The sequence below is a fragment of the Melanotaenia boesemani genome, chromosome 18, assembly GCF_017639745.1.
Source record: "Melanotaenia boesemani isolate fMelBoe1 chromosome 18, fMelBoe1.pri, whole genome shotgun sequence".
NCBI classification, from domain to species: Eukaryota; Metazoa; Chordata; class Actinopteri; order Atheriniformes; family Melanotaeniidae; genus Melanotaenia; species Melanotaenia boesemani.
The window spans coordinates 13,904,009-13,921,975 of NC_055699.1; the positions used below are offsets into that span (position 1 = coordinate 13,904,009).

At 38.6% G+C, this 17,967-nt stretch overlaps 1 protein-coding gene across 9 annotated transcripts in view; it reads right to left on the reverse strand.

Annotated features, from left to right (window-relative positions):
* Nucleotides 1–17,967, reverse strand: part of ncoa2 (nuclear receptor coactivator 2) — a 63,468-nt gene that overhangs the window by 33,672 nt on the left and 11,829 nt on the right. For 7 of the 9 annotated variants that reach the window (XM_041968293.1, XM_041968295.1, XM_041968296.1 and 4 more), the window contains exon 2: nt 7,726–7,811. The gene's annotated coding sequence lies outside the window, so the exon portion shown is untranslated. Of the gene's footprint in view, nt 1–7,725; nt 7,812–17,479; nt 17,499–17,967 lie in introns of those variants that run through there. The other 2 variants (XM_041968294.1, XM_041968292.1) reach the window with 2 other exon arrangements.

Genomic DNA, 17,967 nt, shown 5'->3' on the forward strand with positions numbered 1-17,967 from the left:
TGAGACAAATAAGAGAGCCTGAAATTGCCGGGCACGTCTCAATGACACCAACGCAGACAGCCAGACAGCCTGGCAAGCAGGCTGGTAGGCCACTCTTGTTGCTGCGGGGGAAGAGGGATAGTTGGAGAAGGGGGGGGGGTTGTGATCTTAACATGGACAGACTAGCAAGGGACTTCATATCCAAGAGAATGGCCTGGATTTTTGAGGAGGGTGTAAACTGTGAGCAAACCTTTGCGTCTCTGTCACTTTGCTGTGATGATGTTGATTCGATATCTATACAGGACGTCTCCCCTGCAGATCCTCGGAGCAGTTACTACGACAACAACAACTATGCCTCATATGTCCAACGCTGCCCGCAAGAGCTGTGTCACTAACTCTGGCCACAAGTGGAGAACTCCTTCAAGCTTGATTGTTCTTGGACATCACAAACATTACTAAGTGAATGACAGCATGTGGTCTCAATGGCTTGATATGACAAATTCTCATCTCTACTCCTGCAGCTCAAAGGCAAATCTGACAGGAAGAGTGTGTGTATATCATCATCCTCGCCACAAACAAGAACTGACCAACACGCTCAGACACACGATCAGAGACATCAAAGCAGTCATCTATATGATGATGATAATGGGGGATGACAGTGAAGACATGGCTGTAAAAGCAGGTAGGGCTATGTCCCATAGGTCCATCAATTTGCCTGTGCGTCTTCTTAATGTATGCATTTTAGGCCTGGATAATAAAACAAACACAAAAGTAGATTGTCATTAAACTTCAGTGTTGCCCCCAAAGAGCAACCCCCGCCATACCACGAAGGTCAAGTTAATTCAATCCTCTCCGCTCTACACCGTGCATCTTAAATCTGGTTAACTGCCAAGACAACCCAAAAGAGTAACAAAAGAAAAAAAATAAAATAAAAACTAATAATAATAATAAAAAAAAACATTGACCTGTCAGCAGATTGAGAAATGGAAAAAAGGCCCCATTAGGCAAGTAATATGGAAATGGTTTGGATTCAAGAACAGCTATATAGAACGCACTTTGTTGACAAAGGACGCCAAAATGGGAAACAAGTCATTTGTTTAATAGCCTGAAAAGGTACCACTTTTAAAAATCTATTTATTAAACAGATTTTTTTATTAAATTTACTTTCTTATTTTATTTATTTATTGAGTATTAGTTTTGAGCACGTTGTGGGGCTAAATAATTTCTTTCTGCATTAATAAATTTGATCTCATCTCAACCCAGAATAAAATTTTCCAAAAGCACTGGAACTATTCCTTATTTTGCAGGTTATTGATTATTGATGCTGGCAACCTCCATAAGTCACTCTTGTGTTTTCGTGTCGAGGCGTCATTTACAAAAAGAAATAACAGCGTTTGTTGTAATGTCAATAAAATAATTATTATTACCAGTGCAGGTGGTAACACAAGCAACATGCTAAAAACATCTTCCTACTTAAGACAGGGGTGACTTTCATGAATGCGCATACAGTGCGAGATACTGCTACCAAAACCGAGCAGCACATCTGTAACAAACATTAAGTATCCTTTCGCAAATATATAAGCATCATGATAAGAGCTAAACTAAATGTACTGTAGTAGTTTGCAGCAGAATAATGCAAAAAGCATCTGTTGCTAAATTATATCTGAATAAGAAACTGCAATCCATAAATCCCTCTGTGCGGGCCATGACTGACTGAGGGGGGCTGGGCGAATAACCTCATTATGTATAAGAATGATTGGCACATTCTGACAGGCATCTATTAAAATTACAGCTCATCAAGCTGTCAGCTCATTTAATTCATTAGTACAGTGAACTGAAACATATGGTCCATCAATCATTACTGGGCGCCTTATGTTAGTCATACACAGTGTGAAATTAGTGTAAGGCTAAATGAGGATTGTCAAGATTCAAACAGGCAGGATGAACAGAGGTGACGCCATGTCTAAACTATTCAAAACTTAATGGAGCTATAGAATTGAAGGATAATACTTAAACTGGCATGTTTCTGTTAGTGTGAAAAAGGGTGAGGGGAAATGCTCTACTGGAGATGGTTCAGCTGAGGGCTGTTTCACTGGTCTTCAAACCGTTTTGGAAATATTAAATGGGACAACCAGTACTACTGCCAAACATTATCTTTCCATTCACTATAACTTTCATTTGAGTTAAGGCTAAAATGCTATGCACAGTTTGGCCAACTGCTGGATGTTGCTGGCAAAGCACTGGCAGGTTGACAATAGATGGGAAAGTACAGGCTGAACATCAGAGTCGAAATAATGCTGGGGTCATGAGGTTTATAGGAGCAGATACCCTCCTGCACAGCTGCTCTGCAGCTTTGAAGCTGTGGTGGGCTCAGGTCTCCACTTACAGAAGTGTAGTAAACACCTCTCCTCAAACCTCTTCCCATCTCACATAAACACACAACAAGACGACTACATTAGTATATATTTGTGCGCTGACAGCTCAGCTTTGACTGTGTAAACAATTCTCACATCGTTACAGGTTTTCGTCTTATCTATGTGTCAGATTCACAGGACTGAATGACAGGTTTAGGGTATTAAGCCATTGTTAACAGCCACAACGCCGCCTCAGCAACACCATCAAAAGATGTTTATCACACCAAGCTGAGAAAGCAGAATATGGAGATGAGCAAAATATAAGTTAATGACCAAACTAGAAAGCCTTAGAAATCAACTGACTTTGAAAGTATAAGGTGCACTTCAGGGAGCAATCATAGGTGAGTGTATGTGGGTGTCATTGCTTATATCTTAGGTGTCACATGAGCAGACTGTCCAGGACTTAGCTGGAGCCAACCAGTCTGGCGAGGGAGGAATGCAGAGACAACAAGGTGCTGCAGACGACCACGTTTCTTCCTGTCAAACTCAGCTGGTACAACCTGCACATGACGTGTTGTATTAAACTGCTGTAAACTACACAACACACACCCATACGCCCACACACACACCAACTTTCTGCATGTGTGGTACAGGATATAAAACAGTCAAACAATTTGCAGTAGGTTTGATGGGTTGTACAGATGCATGCAAAGAAAACAAAAAAAAAAACTGTTCAAACTTTTCCCACCAAATTAGCAACAAAAACAAAAATATATGGGACGTCCACAACTGTACAAAGTGTGACAGGTGCCAGGTATTGTAATGTTACATACTAGGTATGTGAAGTCTTGTGTTTTTAGTATGCAGAAATGGTTGTTTTTAACCTCATGTAAAATACTCTGTGCTGCTTTTGTATGAAATGTTGTCAATTCTGGCAGATGCTGCAATCCCAATTTTAAAAACTTGAACAACTTGATATGACGCTTAAAACTTGCTAGAAGGCTGAATTTCATGTGCCTACTGCTCTATGCAATAAATATTTGAACAATGAAATTCAAATTAAGTTCATTTGTAAATATTTAGGAGCATTTTATGTACATTTGATATAAGACAAAGACAAAAAGACTTTTGGGGCATAGTGTATGTGATATGCATACAGATATGGAGGCCTAGTCAGACTTTGTTTTCTAAGTTTTGCATTGGTTATTGTATGATCCTACATTACAGCTTAATTAATGACTCCTTAAAATAGTAACAAGTACTGCAGATAAAAAAACAACAAATTCATAAATGGGGGATATAAATGAAAGACATATTGGGTTTCTGTTTGGTGTTAATTGTGGGGGAAAAAAAGTTTGGGTGGGAAAAGAAGCCAATTTCTTAAATTGTATGTAATGCAATTGTATTTGTAAACAGGTTGTTCTTAAAAAAAAAAAAAAAAAAAAAAAAAAAAAATTTTACTTCTGGCACATTCCAACATGCCCTCGGTTATTTTAGGGAGTGATTTTAAAGTTTAAAGGATTTGTTGTGTACATACGAAAACACAAATTTATGAGATATGAGTCTATATACGATGACATACAACAAAGTATTTTTCTATACATTTTATACAATTTTTGCCAGACTGCTAAACTTTTAAGAATACCCTCTTTGCCTTAAAATATGTGTATGTGCAAGATTCCGGTAAACATGTGCGTGAACAGGGCTTCGATTATAAATACACCCAGTGTTTCTAGAGCTTAGAGAGTGCTGGGTATTCAACTAGAGGGTGAGTCTACTGCACTGTAATAACGAAAACCCTTCTACAAAGTGCAAAAACCTCTGTGGGGCACTGAAAAATGTCTCGCTGGTGTGTAATCTGTTCTTACATTGTGTCTCGGTGCAAAAGTCCCCAAGAGAGAAATGGGGAACAAGAGTGCACCAATAAAGACTGCTTCTGGAGGGCTGCAACACGGGCCATTTATTTCCTGCAAACTGAGGAAGAAATCATGACAGAGGAAGGGCCCAGAGGACCCGTGTCTTCTCATTTTACCTCTCAGTATTTGCAAGGGTGAGAAGAAGGGCTAGGAGTGCCAAAACATACAGAAACATGTTTGACTCATGTAAGATGGTATTTAAGACAAACACTAATTTAAACAATATCAGTTTCATCAGAATGCAATGTAGGTGGAGCCTGCAATGAACTCTGGCCTTGCCGACAGCTGCTGTTACCTTGAACCAGATGTTGTGATATCAGGTTTGGGTCAAGGGAGAGGTAGATGGAGTTGGAGTGATGGATATGATGATGGATACAAAGACTTTAAGCAAAATGACACTGAAACCTTGAATCTTTGCTCAATTTAATAACACTTGAGCGATGGTCATGTCTTTGTGAACATGTACAAGGATCTGACAGTGAGTAGTGATTTTTGGAGAAAAGGAGAGTTGAATGCAAGGCGAAGAAAAAAAAAAAAAGTCAAGTCAAGAACCCGAGGTTCACTGAGCGTAATTACTTGTGTTCAGTAAACATTGTGGGAGGGAATCGGTGGCTCAAATTTACCACTGCACTTCTCTAAAACCTGCCGATCTCATCTATAGAAATATTTAAAATTAACACTATTTTCTGGTCAAGTTCACAATCTTTTGCCTATGCATGCAATTTGGAGTTTAAAAAAAAACTAACAAAAACCATAAAAAGCTGGACACAAACAAGCCGACTGCTGCTGATCTGATCAACAAAGAGATATGCAAATTGACTTTGAGTTTGTCCACTCGAATCACTGCGAGGTAATGGCTCTAAAGTGCTGGAGTGCAACCAAGAGCCTAGGCCCCCCATTTACTGAAAGCTGATCACACTCATCAATCTTTAACGCCGACAGTCACTTCAGGATGTCGCAGGATGAGAAGCAGAGGGCTTTCTGTATAATAAGCACAGGATTCTGGCCCCTGGCTGTCACAAAAAAAGAAAAAAAATAACAGAGGAGAAGATTGGTGGGAGAGGTTAACAGGAGTGTCAATTACCAAGAGATGACAGAAATGATTAATTTGTATGAATAAGCATCTCCCTGCAACAATCCAGTCAACAATTCATCTGTGGCTAAGAACGGTGCCAGTGGGGAGATTCAGATATCAGCGAGGAAATCAGATTAATGTAAAGGGTGAAATGTTGGGATGCACTGAGCTGATCTACCGGAGTCAATGTCCTCACTGATAAGTGTTGTCATGGAGTAAATTGTGATTCCTTTATCTGTTGCAACCCATCATATAAAAACACCAGTCAGTCTGCATTTAGACAAGTAGCACTGGTTAGCATATGCAGCAAGCTGCAAGACAAGTGCAGATACTGCACAAAAACAAAATAAAGTAAAAAAATGGTGAGATAAGATATTTCAAGAGAGATTTTCTTTTTAGCCTTGACAGAAAGAGAAGGTCGTCTAACCCTGGGCAGTTCAGAAGAACTACCAAATGTTTTATAATTGTCTTACAGTTACATTTCCCAATATGAAAAACAATTAAATGTTTATGCGCTCTGTCAATAAAGGCTCTAAAGAGAGAAATAAAACTAGAACTGAGTGTGTGTGTTTATCTGTTTCAAATTCCCTTTTCCCTCATCTACCAATGGCCATGGTTACACAGGGTTTTTTAAATTAATTATTCAGAATTAAATAATTCAGAATGAAAGTCTTCTCCTTTGCGTTACATGGAAATAGTAATTCCAAATGGAGGCTTATTTCCACTTAAGATCTGGGGGTTGGGGGGGTCTACCTGAAGAAAACAAACCCCAGCTCCCTTCTTTTCTTTTTGTCTACAACATGGAAGAAAACCTAAGAACCATTTTTTGCTCTGATTTTGATTCTAGTTTTGAAGCAGCAGCTCTTCACCAGCATCCTACTTCACTTTGGTCAGCTGAGGAGGAGAAGGGAGATAGAGTACCGTACCGTCATCGCGACAGGACAAGGGAACGAGCGTGCACAGAACGACCAGAATTAATTTTAAGTGGAATAAACGTCTACATGATCGAGGACTTATTCCATTTGGATTTAAAATCGGAATAAACCAGCCACTTACTTCAGATTTCATTTTAATTCGGAATGGTTATTTTCATTTGTGTTTGTGTTTACAAGGGCATTTTTAATCTTTTTTTAAAGAGAATTTTATTTTTATTTTGAATTAAAGGGGAATTAAAACTCATAGAAACTTGGCCAATGCGAAAAGAAGTCAAAGGATTTAGGACTGAACAGCTGTATAGTCACAAGAAAATCCCTAATCAGTGAGGCTAACCAGAGAAAAAGGCTTCAGTTTATTAGAGAGCAGAAATATTGGACTCTAGATGAATGGAAGACGGTCATATGTTCCAGAGTGATGGGACCATCAGGGTAAGAAGAGAGGCAGATGCAGCTATCATGACTTGTGACTACTGTACAAGCCTGTGGGGGCAGTCTATGATCTGGGGTTGCTGCAGTTGGTCAGGTCTAAGTTCAGCAACATTATATGTCCAACGAGTGAGGTCAGCTGATACCTGAATATTCTGAATGAGCAGGTTATTCCATTAATGGATTTTCTTTTCCCTAATAGCACGGGGATATTTCAAGATGACAATGCTTGGATTCATCAGGTTTAAATTGTAAAAGAGTGGTTTGGGGAGCATGAGGCATCATGTTTCAATTTTCAATCGGCCACCACAGAGTCTGGACTTGAATCCCATTGAGAATTTTTGGGATGTGCTGGAGAAGGCTTTGTGCAGTGGTTGGACTCTCCCATCATCAATAAAACATCTTGCTTAAAAAATAACAGTGCAATTCTGGATGGAAATAAATATTGGGACATTGCAGAAGCTTTCTGAAACAATGCCACAGCGAATGCTGCTGTAATCAAAGCTAAAGGTGGTCCAACAAAATATTAGTGTGAGACCTTTTTTGGGGGGGGGGGCAACTTGGCAACTTTTTGGCCCAGCAGTGTAGCTACAAGGGATAATGCCATTAAATTACACGTCAGCCCATAAAAAAAAATTACTAACAGCAGATAAACTTGTGCCAGTTTAGCTATACTGAGTACACACAAATTGTGTTGTAGGAACTGATGGCAATAATGCAATTCCAAAGGTCAAATTTCCCTTTAGCCTATCAGAAATGGTGATTATAAGAAAGATTTTTTTTGTTTTTTTAAGCACAATACAGAGAGCATGTACATTTAACACAGATGTTTATATAAACCAAAAAAAAAAAAAAAAAAAAAATAATACAGATGCTGCACAAGACTGTTTCCACAGACCCCATGGAAAAAACAAATATTTTATTTAAATGTTTGCATCATCTGGACAGTTTATGATTGATGTTGGGATAAGACTGTCTATTTGCTAAATTGCACAGCAGAGTTGCGTAAATGGAGATATGGCTGTGGCTGTGCTTCTCACCTTGGTTTCAGTCCAGAGAGGCTCTCAGGCCATTGCTGCAAGACGATAATTCTGGGAAATCTTTACACATCATCCACTTCTCCCTGCTGAGAGAAATAACAGCAACATTTGGGATATACAGTAAAACTCTCATTGCAAAGACAGACATGCTTTAATTTAAGGGTTAGACAATGTTATATTAAGGGTTATAACGGGCAATTATTTTCCTATCCAGTTACTATTTCAAGAAGTACTTTCATAGTTAAACTGTAAATATTCCAAATTATGCATTTATTCTATCAACAGCCTGCATTAAAAATAGGTTGGGGAGAATGCAGCAAGGTCCTAAATAAGATTTTTTTTTAGTCTAATCAACAATAAAATCCCACAAATGCCAGACTATAAAGCCAAAACAAGAAAAAGCTTTGAAAAGATTTATGAAAAATAACTCCCCAGCTGTACTGCAAGCCAAAATCATGTCCCAAAATGTCTTTTCCCATACTTGGCAATAACCATTATTGTTTTACAAACTGTCAGGTCACTTCACTTAGAAAATGTTTGCATGAAGTTAACACTGAAGTGCAAGCCACATGTCCACAGTTTTTTCATCTCCTTAGAGACCTCAAAGTCTATTAAGTTGTGTGGGAGATAATGTGCCTTGTTAATCATGGCATGCAATTAATTAGACCAGAAAAAGTTTCAGTATTAACTCATATTTCCATTTGGATAATTATAAAATGCAACTGGTAACTCTTAAACAGCCAAGCTCTTTGCCTGAGCTGAAAAAATGTCTTTAAGTCTTCTGTAGGCTTGTGGAAGTGTGTATCCCGCTAAAAAGCAGGGTGTTGCAAAAGTATCAAAACTGGGTGTTATCCTGTTTGGCTCAAGCTACTTTTTTTTAATTAACTAAGAAGCCCAAATAATTTGTAAAGAACCACCACAGAAAAGGAATGTCAGTCTTATGCCATAAACTCCACGGAGATGGGCTTTATGAAAGACTGCCCAGGAAACACCTGCTTAAATAAGAGGGGTAGTGGTGAGGGGTGGAGGGAGGAAAAAAACTGTACTTGTTCCACAAACAACATGAAAGAGCTTCCAAACAGAATAAAGAAGGTGCTACGTTCAAATGAGAAAACAAATGTTTAATTTTGGCTGTTATTGTAAAGCTTGTGCATCACTTCATCATCCAGAGAAGAGCAATTCTCCAGTGAAATATGGTGTTGACAATATACCACTGAGGAAGTGCGTCTCTGTTGATTTTGCCTGGAGAACTGGCCAGCAATGAAAATAGGATGAACTGGGCAAAATACAAGACAAATCTTTAGGGAGAAAACAAAAAAAAAAGTTTCATTCTACCACAGATTTAACACTGGGACAGGCTCAGAGGTTCAATTTCCAGTAAAAAAACAAGATGAACAAACCTCTTTACATACTGCTGAAGCTGCTTTTAACTAATTTAAGGTCTTCAAATGTCAAAACTCAATCCAAAGATAAGTTTGTGGCTTTTAAACAGACTACTTGAACCCTCTAAAGCAGTTTCAACTTTTAGGTGAATGAATACTTTGCAGACACTGCGCATGTCAAGCATGCCAGCTGGAGAATGCCCTCACATGAGATCATGCTGACATGAGTACACAGACTTCTCTTTTTAGCCCTATTCAAATGCATAGACACAAGTCAATGCATCAAAGGTAATATATGCTCAGAATCTCAGCTGAGGGTTGCATTTAGATGAGTTTAAACTAAATCTCTAAACGAAGTACTACTAAAATTTGTTTGGAACAGCTGTTGTCTGTGCTTGTCACCAGTGTTTCTATGTTATCTTTGTTCTCTTTGATTGGAAATCGGTTGTTGACGATGGCTTCTTGCTAGCGGCAACCTTCACCTACATCAGTGTTCAACAAATGCAAAGTGCCCTCTCAGAAAACTACACTGGAAAAAAAAAAAGAAAAAAAAGCCACCTGCAGGATCCTAGAGTGACCCAAACAGATGTCTCCTCAAAGTTATAAAAAGCACTGATCTGGGCCTCAAATGATTTCACATAGGGGGGATTTGCATATTTCAGTGAGCTTAACTACAGGTCCTGCAGTGACTTTTTACCCAATTATGAGAGATAGGTTTGCAGGAATCGATTATATTATGTTTGATTCCTGCAGTGAAACTCAGGCCCTGCTGATAAGAGTTAAATAAGATGACTGCTGATAGAGGAGAAAATTAAATTGGAACAAATGAAGAGGTGGGTATATCATGCATTACATCCTGAGGAGTCCCCTCTCCTGGGGAGAAATATTTATTGTAAAAGGTTATTGCTGTGGGCAGGAACGACCTTCTGCTCCGGTCCTTATTGCAGCGGAACTGAAAAAGCCTCCGACTGCAGATACTTGTTTAATCAGTATATTGCATAGAGGGTCTACATTACTGGAGTTCAGAGGATAGAAAAGGAAGGAAAATGACAAAATGTAATCAATGGTAATGTATGACAGAATGGTACCTGTAGCTGAGGTCATAAGTAGTATGCCTCCCAATCTGTATTAATCCACTTTATGTGAAGCAGTTTTGAAAAATTTAGTGAAAGTCAGAAAAAATGGTTTTGTCCTTCTGCACATCACAAATAAATAAATAAATAAATAAAAATCAATAAACTGTCATAATATTGCATTTTCTCTCAACTCTACCTTCCCAGTTTCTTTCCCCCCCCCCCCCTCTCTCTTGAGCTTAGAGTTTTCATCCTGTGGAGGAATTTCCTCTGAGTTTCAACTCTGTCACATGCTCAGTCTCAGTCCAGCCCTTGATCTTTGGACTAAATGACAGACTAAAGCAAAGTCTGAAAGCACTCTATTGAAGTACTTTTGCAGTAATCATTTTTAAATTGCAAAGTGGATCAGAAAATGTCAAACTGATAGAGATTTACAGCAAAGTGAGTCGCACCATCTTAAATTTAAGTTTCTTACTTTGGAGAGCCACTGAAATCAACGAAACACGGAGGAAATTACATGGCATCTTTGTGTACTACAGAAAATATAGTTTTAAAGTAATACTGAGGCATATCTATACATTACGACCCTACTTTAAGTGCAAATAGTAAACCACAACAAATACAAAAAAAAAAAAAAAACTTAAAACAAGACCAACAATGAGGAAAAATCCACATATTTTAAAATGATTCTGCATATAAAGATAAACAATCTAAATCAGTGCTTCTCAATCCAAGTCCTCAGGACCCAGTTTCACTTCATGTCTTGTGCCCCGTTTACACCAGAACACTGAGAAAGTAAGCGCAGAAGTTTGGTTCTGGTGTCTTATTTACACAGTAACACAATTTTGGGTGGATAAAAAAAAATTTCTTTCAACGCACGGTGAGATCTGTCAGTGTAAAGTGGAAATGGAATCTTTTGGCGACGTCATCTTGCCCATGCGTACTCAGACCCTGCTTAACCTCTGAAAAATCATAGTACTACTACACAGAGGAAATACTTGGAGGAGCAAGCGAGGGAACTTACTGTACATGCAATAACTAATTACACAATAAACCTGCATAGCTTCAGAAACAAAAGCAAAAAAATTGATATATAGTTCAAATAACTTACTAATATTTTTCTGCATTTATAAGGGTTTTGTCTGTTCATTTAGCAAAACACTAAACGCTCCCCAGTTTAATTAAAAAGTTAAACATTTTTTTTTACCTTCATTGTTGAACTTTATTTTTCTATTGCCGGACAATCAAGAAACATTACTGATGTTCTGTTATCGAAAATGGTTAAGCAGCCATCCAGTGGCGAGATTTCTTGCAGTAAAGCAGTGTTTTGTCCCTTCAGTTTTGCCATAGTCAGTTCAGACAGAACATGGAAGTCAAGATGATGTTTTTCATCTCATTTATGGTCAAAAAAAAGATTTGCCTGTGTTTATTCTAGTCAATTTGTAATTGAACACAGAGAATATTGTTGAGGTAAACATTTGTTGATGGACGAAGTTGTTTTAAAGCCTTTAGTCTGTTCGTGCAAGCTAACTGTTAGCTTGCTAATGGTATTTTCTATAGCCTTAAGCTAACTTAACTGTTTTTATACATTTTCGTGTGTAATGTTACGTGATTTCACTGAGACAATGAATGTATTTGTAGTCAGATACTGATGTATTTTCCGTATGTCTGCTTAGTTTTAGTTTTCCTAAGTGAAGGGTTCAAAACAGATGCTGCCTTGGATCTACTGAGCCGTTGTAGCAGGTTAGATCACGGCTTAAATGCAAGCGGCAGCAGAATATAAACATAATTATAATTGATTAAGTTTTGTTGCTGCATCAGTGCTGAATTGTCCACGTCCACATCGCGATGCACTGTAAAAACAATTAAATTACCACCCCTAAAAAAATACACTCCAACTCCTTTCCATTTGAACAAGAACATAGGGATTAATGCATAGAGAGAATCAAGTCCATCCCTGTGGCCACAATGGACTCCTCCACAAGCGGTCTGGTGCTCACTTTAATGGAGGCTTCACATATGCTCATATTAGATAGGGGAGGGGGGGGAGTTAACTCACCCCTACAGTCTACAGTTTTGTTTGTTTTGGGTATTTTGCATTCAAATCATTTATGTACTTAAAAAAAATAAATAAAAAAAGGATTTTCTGAGCTTGCATGACAATCAGATCACACAATAAATGTTTAGCCTCATATGAAAAAAGAGCACATATGGAAGATACACTTGAGCCAAAAAAAAAAAGAGAAAAGAAAAAAAAACTTTTCATGAAAAGGAGGTAGTGTGCCAGATATACTTTTCTAGATAGTAGCCTTGTGTTTTGCAGAGGTGGTGATTAACGCAGGGTGTAACCTAAACAAAAAGAAACCTACATGTAAGTTAGAAATGCAGACAAAGATTTTAAATATGTCACAAAGATGGATGAAGCCTTGGTAAATATACACAATACAAAGCTCACATCACCAAAAGCTGTTACTGCAACATATGTGCATATAATTTTTCCAATACACTCATTGTCCAAACATATGTTGGTATTTAGGAGGCCGAAGGTCATCAGGTTTAAGGTTCAAGCCCCCCTTAAAAACACATTAGTGTCAATTAAACAGTAAATGGTAATAAATGTTCTCATTACACAAAGCAAAACATCACATAATCCTTAATGCAACAAAAAAAACGTCCCTTTTTTGGTACAGCTTTGGTAATGGCAAAGGCAGAGGGACCACAAGAGGTGAGCAGAAGAAGCTGCCTGAAGCCAAACATTGGGAGTAGTTGTAATCTTTTGTCTTTCAGATACAGGCTCCTTCTGGGTGAAAGGCTTTGACACTAAAGTTGAGCTAACAATGCTTATGAGCCAGCTAATCTGGTTCACATCAAACAGGACAAAGGGCACACAGTTTGTATGCGGGAAATTGACCATATAGGACAGGTCACATAAGGGCTAAACACCAATGACCCCCTGCTGGGTGCCACTAATGGCTGTCAATTGAACAAGAATCAATACTTATATCTACCTAAATGAAAATACTTGGCCTTTTAGCTCTGGTAATGCCAAATCTTGGTCATGTGCCTCTTCCTTACCCATAATCTATCCATTTGGATTATATGTGGTGCGACAAGGGGCTGGAGGTGCAAAAAGGAAACTGGAAGACATGGGAAAATCATACACACACTGTATGCATAACCGGAAAACTTTTAGACTGAGGTAAACATGTGCCACAAATGAAGTTGACGAAAGCTTAAAGATCAACAAAAGTGAACAGCGTTGTCTGACAAGTGAAAATCTTCAGCCAGTTGCAGAGCAAAACAGTAACTCTGAATATTTACGGATGCTTTCACAGAGGTTATGTTTCAAAGCACAGATAACCAAGTCCACACCTCTGCACTCTTTCACACAAGCCCAGGCTGCATCAGCAAAATTAAGTTGAAGTGCCGGTTATGCCAAGGGAAGCCTGTATGTGTGTAGCAGAGATGTGTAAACAGAGAGTCAAGCTGAGAAGAGGGAGGAGACGGGGATTTGCAATGATCACTACATTTTTATAGTTCTCACACCCATGCGCTGTCATAGCTGCTGAATACACACCCACTTCCTGAAGTGCACAGCACAAAATGGCTAAAAAGACAAAAAAAAATGAGTTCAGTATCTCTGCAGATAAACACCCCACACATTATAATTTGGTCGACAGGGTTACTTTTCTTATGCATCTATACATAAATCCAAGGACATGTACTTTGAAACACTTCGAAAATCTCGCTGGATGGGTTACATGTTGGGATGCCCTATAGCAAAGCCCTGTATACCCATTTAAGTCAGTGGAGGAATGTGGTTATACTGGATTTCTCTTAGGAGAGGTTAGCTGAACAGCTCATGAGCACAACTTAAACATTTACGTTACAAGAATTCTCTGTGTAAAAAGGCTTTTATTGATGGAGCAAGTACAAATCAAATATTAGGATTTGTTTCAGTCTACACTTATGCAAAGACAATACTAAACTTCCAGGTTCTATTTAACTCATTTCTATAAAATCTTTTATGTTTAGATGGAACAAAGCTTTTATGCTTGGTAGAAGTTCAGAGTTTTACTAATTTTACATAGATACTTGTTTAAAAGTCTGATTTTTCATTGATTTCTAAGCTCACTGACACTGGACTGTAATTTAAATGTCAGTTTGCTCTTCTTTGTTTAAACTTTGAAGGTTGCCGTTGAGAAGGGGGGGGACTCCCCACTATAATGGCAGGGGAAACACTGAGGTACATTGTAAAAAGGTGAGTCATAATGTGTGAGTATATTTGCATGCAGTTAAAACAATCATGAAATATGGAGTTAAGTTAGAAAGGGTGTGAGTGGAAAGAATATCTTGTGTGCACAGCTGATTGAATAGTGTTTAAAGATGATGTGGAACTCATGACTGGCGTGTATGTCATTATCTGCCATGCTGAGGAATGTGTGTGTCCACCATCTTTTATTGCCTGTCACAGTTAGTAAGGAATTAGTTCCCATGGGGCCTGAGGCTGTACAGTGGAAGCAGACTCAGGATAAGGAGGTGCCATGTCAATGCGGATGGGAGGGGAAGAGGGGATCAGCTGACACAACTATGTCACTTTATCAGCCATAGCCTGAGACAATGTGACAGGCTCACAGCAAAAGCACACACAGAGATTGCAGATCTACACTACTAAAGAAGAGTATGTCTGTCTGTCTGTATTTAAATTATTTGGATAGCAGGGAAAAGCTTGTTTTGTGCTCCACTGAACTAAAGTGAGGGCATTGCCATAATCTATGGAGCACGTTTAGGGAGATAACTTTAAACCCGGGCATTACCTGATTAAGAGTGCTACTTCTCAGATGAGGAACACGTAATTGGACAAGACAAAGCAAAGGACTAAGTGAAGCACCCTCCTCTCCCTTTTGCCTTGCTATTTTCTCCATTTGTATAGCCACTTACTGAAACACTGAAAAACAAATTTGCTGCATTTGGACAATTGTATATGTGATACAATCCCAAATTCACTGTTCAAATCTTACTGAAAGTGAGACAGAAAGTGCCAGGCAACTTCCTAAATATTATCTAATCTATACTAATGTAAGATGCAGACTGACTGGAGACACCTCACATCTTAATAATGTCAACAAAACTTTAGTTCGCTTCCAAAGAAAAAGAATCTCTGTTGAGCGTAATCTCTACTACGCTGCCAGATGCAATGTTTTGATAACCTTCATCTACCAGTGCCAAAACAATGACTCCTAGGAGTAGAGACAAGAATAGAGGTCCTTTAACATGCAAACACATGCTTTTATCATTTTTTAAGGAACAATATTATTTAATAGTGCTGCTGAATTGAACTACTTGGAATAAAAAATAAAATAATAATAAATCTAATAACAGCAATTAAAGAGTTTATCTTTTAGTCATTGTAGTACCAACAATCATTGCCCATTTCAATTAAAAAAGTTGGCCCATAAGTAAAAGAAATGGTTCAGACACTAATGCAGGGTCTGCACTTCCCTCCCTCCTTTGTTCAAATTAAAATAAGACCACCCTCATCTGTATAACAGGAACAGACTATAAAAACCAAACCCCAGCTATCCTACTAACCAGGCTGTGTCTGTTTATCCAGAGCCTGAAATTACCTTCGTTTCTGCCAGGCTATAAACCTCCCCCCTTATCCAAAAATCAAAAACACATGAAAGAACTAAACTGTGGCATCTGGGTGAAGCATGTATTCCTCCATTAACATCAACCCAGCAGGTGCAATTTATTCCTCGCAGCATGCTAGACTTGCAAAACCACGTAAACAATGAAATGCAATGTTTGCACTGCGAGCCTCTGCAACATAAATATCTATAAAACAAAAATCAAGGGTTTGCAAAGAATCTGAGGCCATGACAGTTGACTTACGACCAGAAAATTAAAGCAAGCACTTGATGTTTGCATTTTGATTGTGCTTCTTTATATATATATACACACACACACACACACACACACACATATATACATATATAAACTATAATTATCTTTCTTTTGCATTTTGCCATGTACATGTCATGTAAAAACATGTTCTGTTGATAAAATCCTCTGAAAATGAGGGGATGTAACAGTTGGTATACTCCATTTTAATTAAAAATTTCTAATCAGAATGCACATTTGTTTTCACTACATTTTCCATTTTTAAAGGGAGATAATGACATGCGATATGAGGCTCAGGAATATGTGTAACCATTTATGCTGTAGATGTACCTGAATACACTATGGGAGAATTAAAATAAATAGAGGCAGTCACCTAATAAAAAAGCCTCCTTCCCCCCTTGAAAACAGAGGATAATGTATTGAAAACCATATGAGTAGATGAAACCCTGCTGAGTCAGCAGGCAGATAGAGACTGAAAAGGAGAGACTGAATGTTTTTTTTGTTTTTGTTGTTTTTTTGTTTTTTTTTGGTGGGGGGGGGGGTGGTCTTGCTGGTAGGAAACACTGGTCTGAGTTTGACCCTCGCACTGTATACAGAACTGAAAAGCCTGAAACTGACTCCTAGCATTCCCCTGGCTTTATTACAAGCAAGTGAGAAATGCTGCTGCTTTGCACATGTCACTCGGTGCTACCTTAACCCACTATCTCAGAATAAGACTGTGGACAAGGTTTCATGAAGCCAATTCACGCTGCATATCTTTGGACCACCCACCCAACTCCAGCAGGCAGCTTGCTCAATCCAAGTTTTCACTCCCTCCCTCGGTGCCAAGGATTCCGCCCTAGGCAATGGGAAAGGTGCCAAGTGCATGCTAGCACCCAGTGTCACAAACAGATTGTGGCAGAGGGAAAAGCAATTCACCCACTTGCACATACTGGTATTGTGACACCACACTCCTAAAATATTACCCTAAAGTCTCTTCCTGACATATATCACTTTACATGACCACTTCATGTGATTCACCCTTGCTAGTCCAAACTTTGTATCTTCCCTGGTTAAAAATACACAATTCAAATGAAATAATTTATCATAATCTTCCCCTGTATTTTCACAGTAACCTTAAAAAAAAACAAACAAAAAAACAGCTCCTGAAATAAAGATGGCAACACTATACTCTCAAAATACAATCAGCTATTAGATCTACCACAAAGTACAGCTAACATATATCAGGCTCAACACAAGGGAAAAACAGCTGCAGAAGAGCTGTCACAGTCATGTGACCTCTGCTGTCTCCTCTGCTCAAGCCAAACTGGCTAAGGGCACCTTCTTAGCAATGAGTAGTAGACACCACAATATCATCTCGCTTTAAAGATCAATATGCACTTTGCTGTGGCTGACCTGCATAAGTGGAGGAGTGTGGACTGTTGAAATCATTGGATTGCCTGTGAGCCTCAAGATCCTTGGAGCCCAGGCTGATTCTCTATGGGGGTATAACATGAGGCAAGGTTTGGCATGAGGTTACTAAGCTTAGTTTTTAAAAACATGCTATTCACTTAAACATTCTCTATGTATTAGCTATATGTTTATGCAAGTACCAGAGCTGACAGAGTTGAAACATGTTAACCGCTTATTAGCCAAGCAAAAACCTTGTTAGCCTAGCAAAGCTGCATGATTTTGCCTGTTGTGGGACATTTCTGCTTTCAGCTCTACCATTGACATTTGACCTCAAAACCAACAAATAATCAACCAAAACTGACCTCTCACAGCTCATCAGTACTGAAAAATAGAGATACAGATTTATTTTTTTATTTTTTGTTAACAGAATGCAGAAAAATAGAACAGTGAGTCTGCAGCACATGTAGCTAATAGGGCTGCAACTAATGACT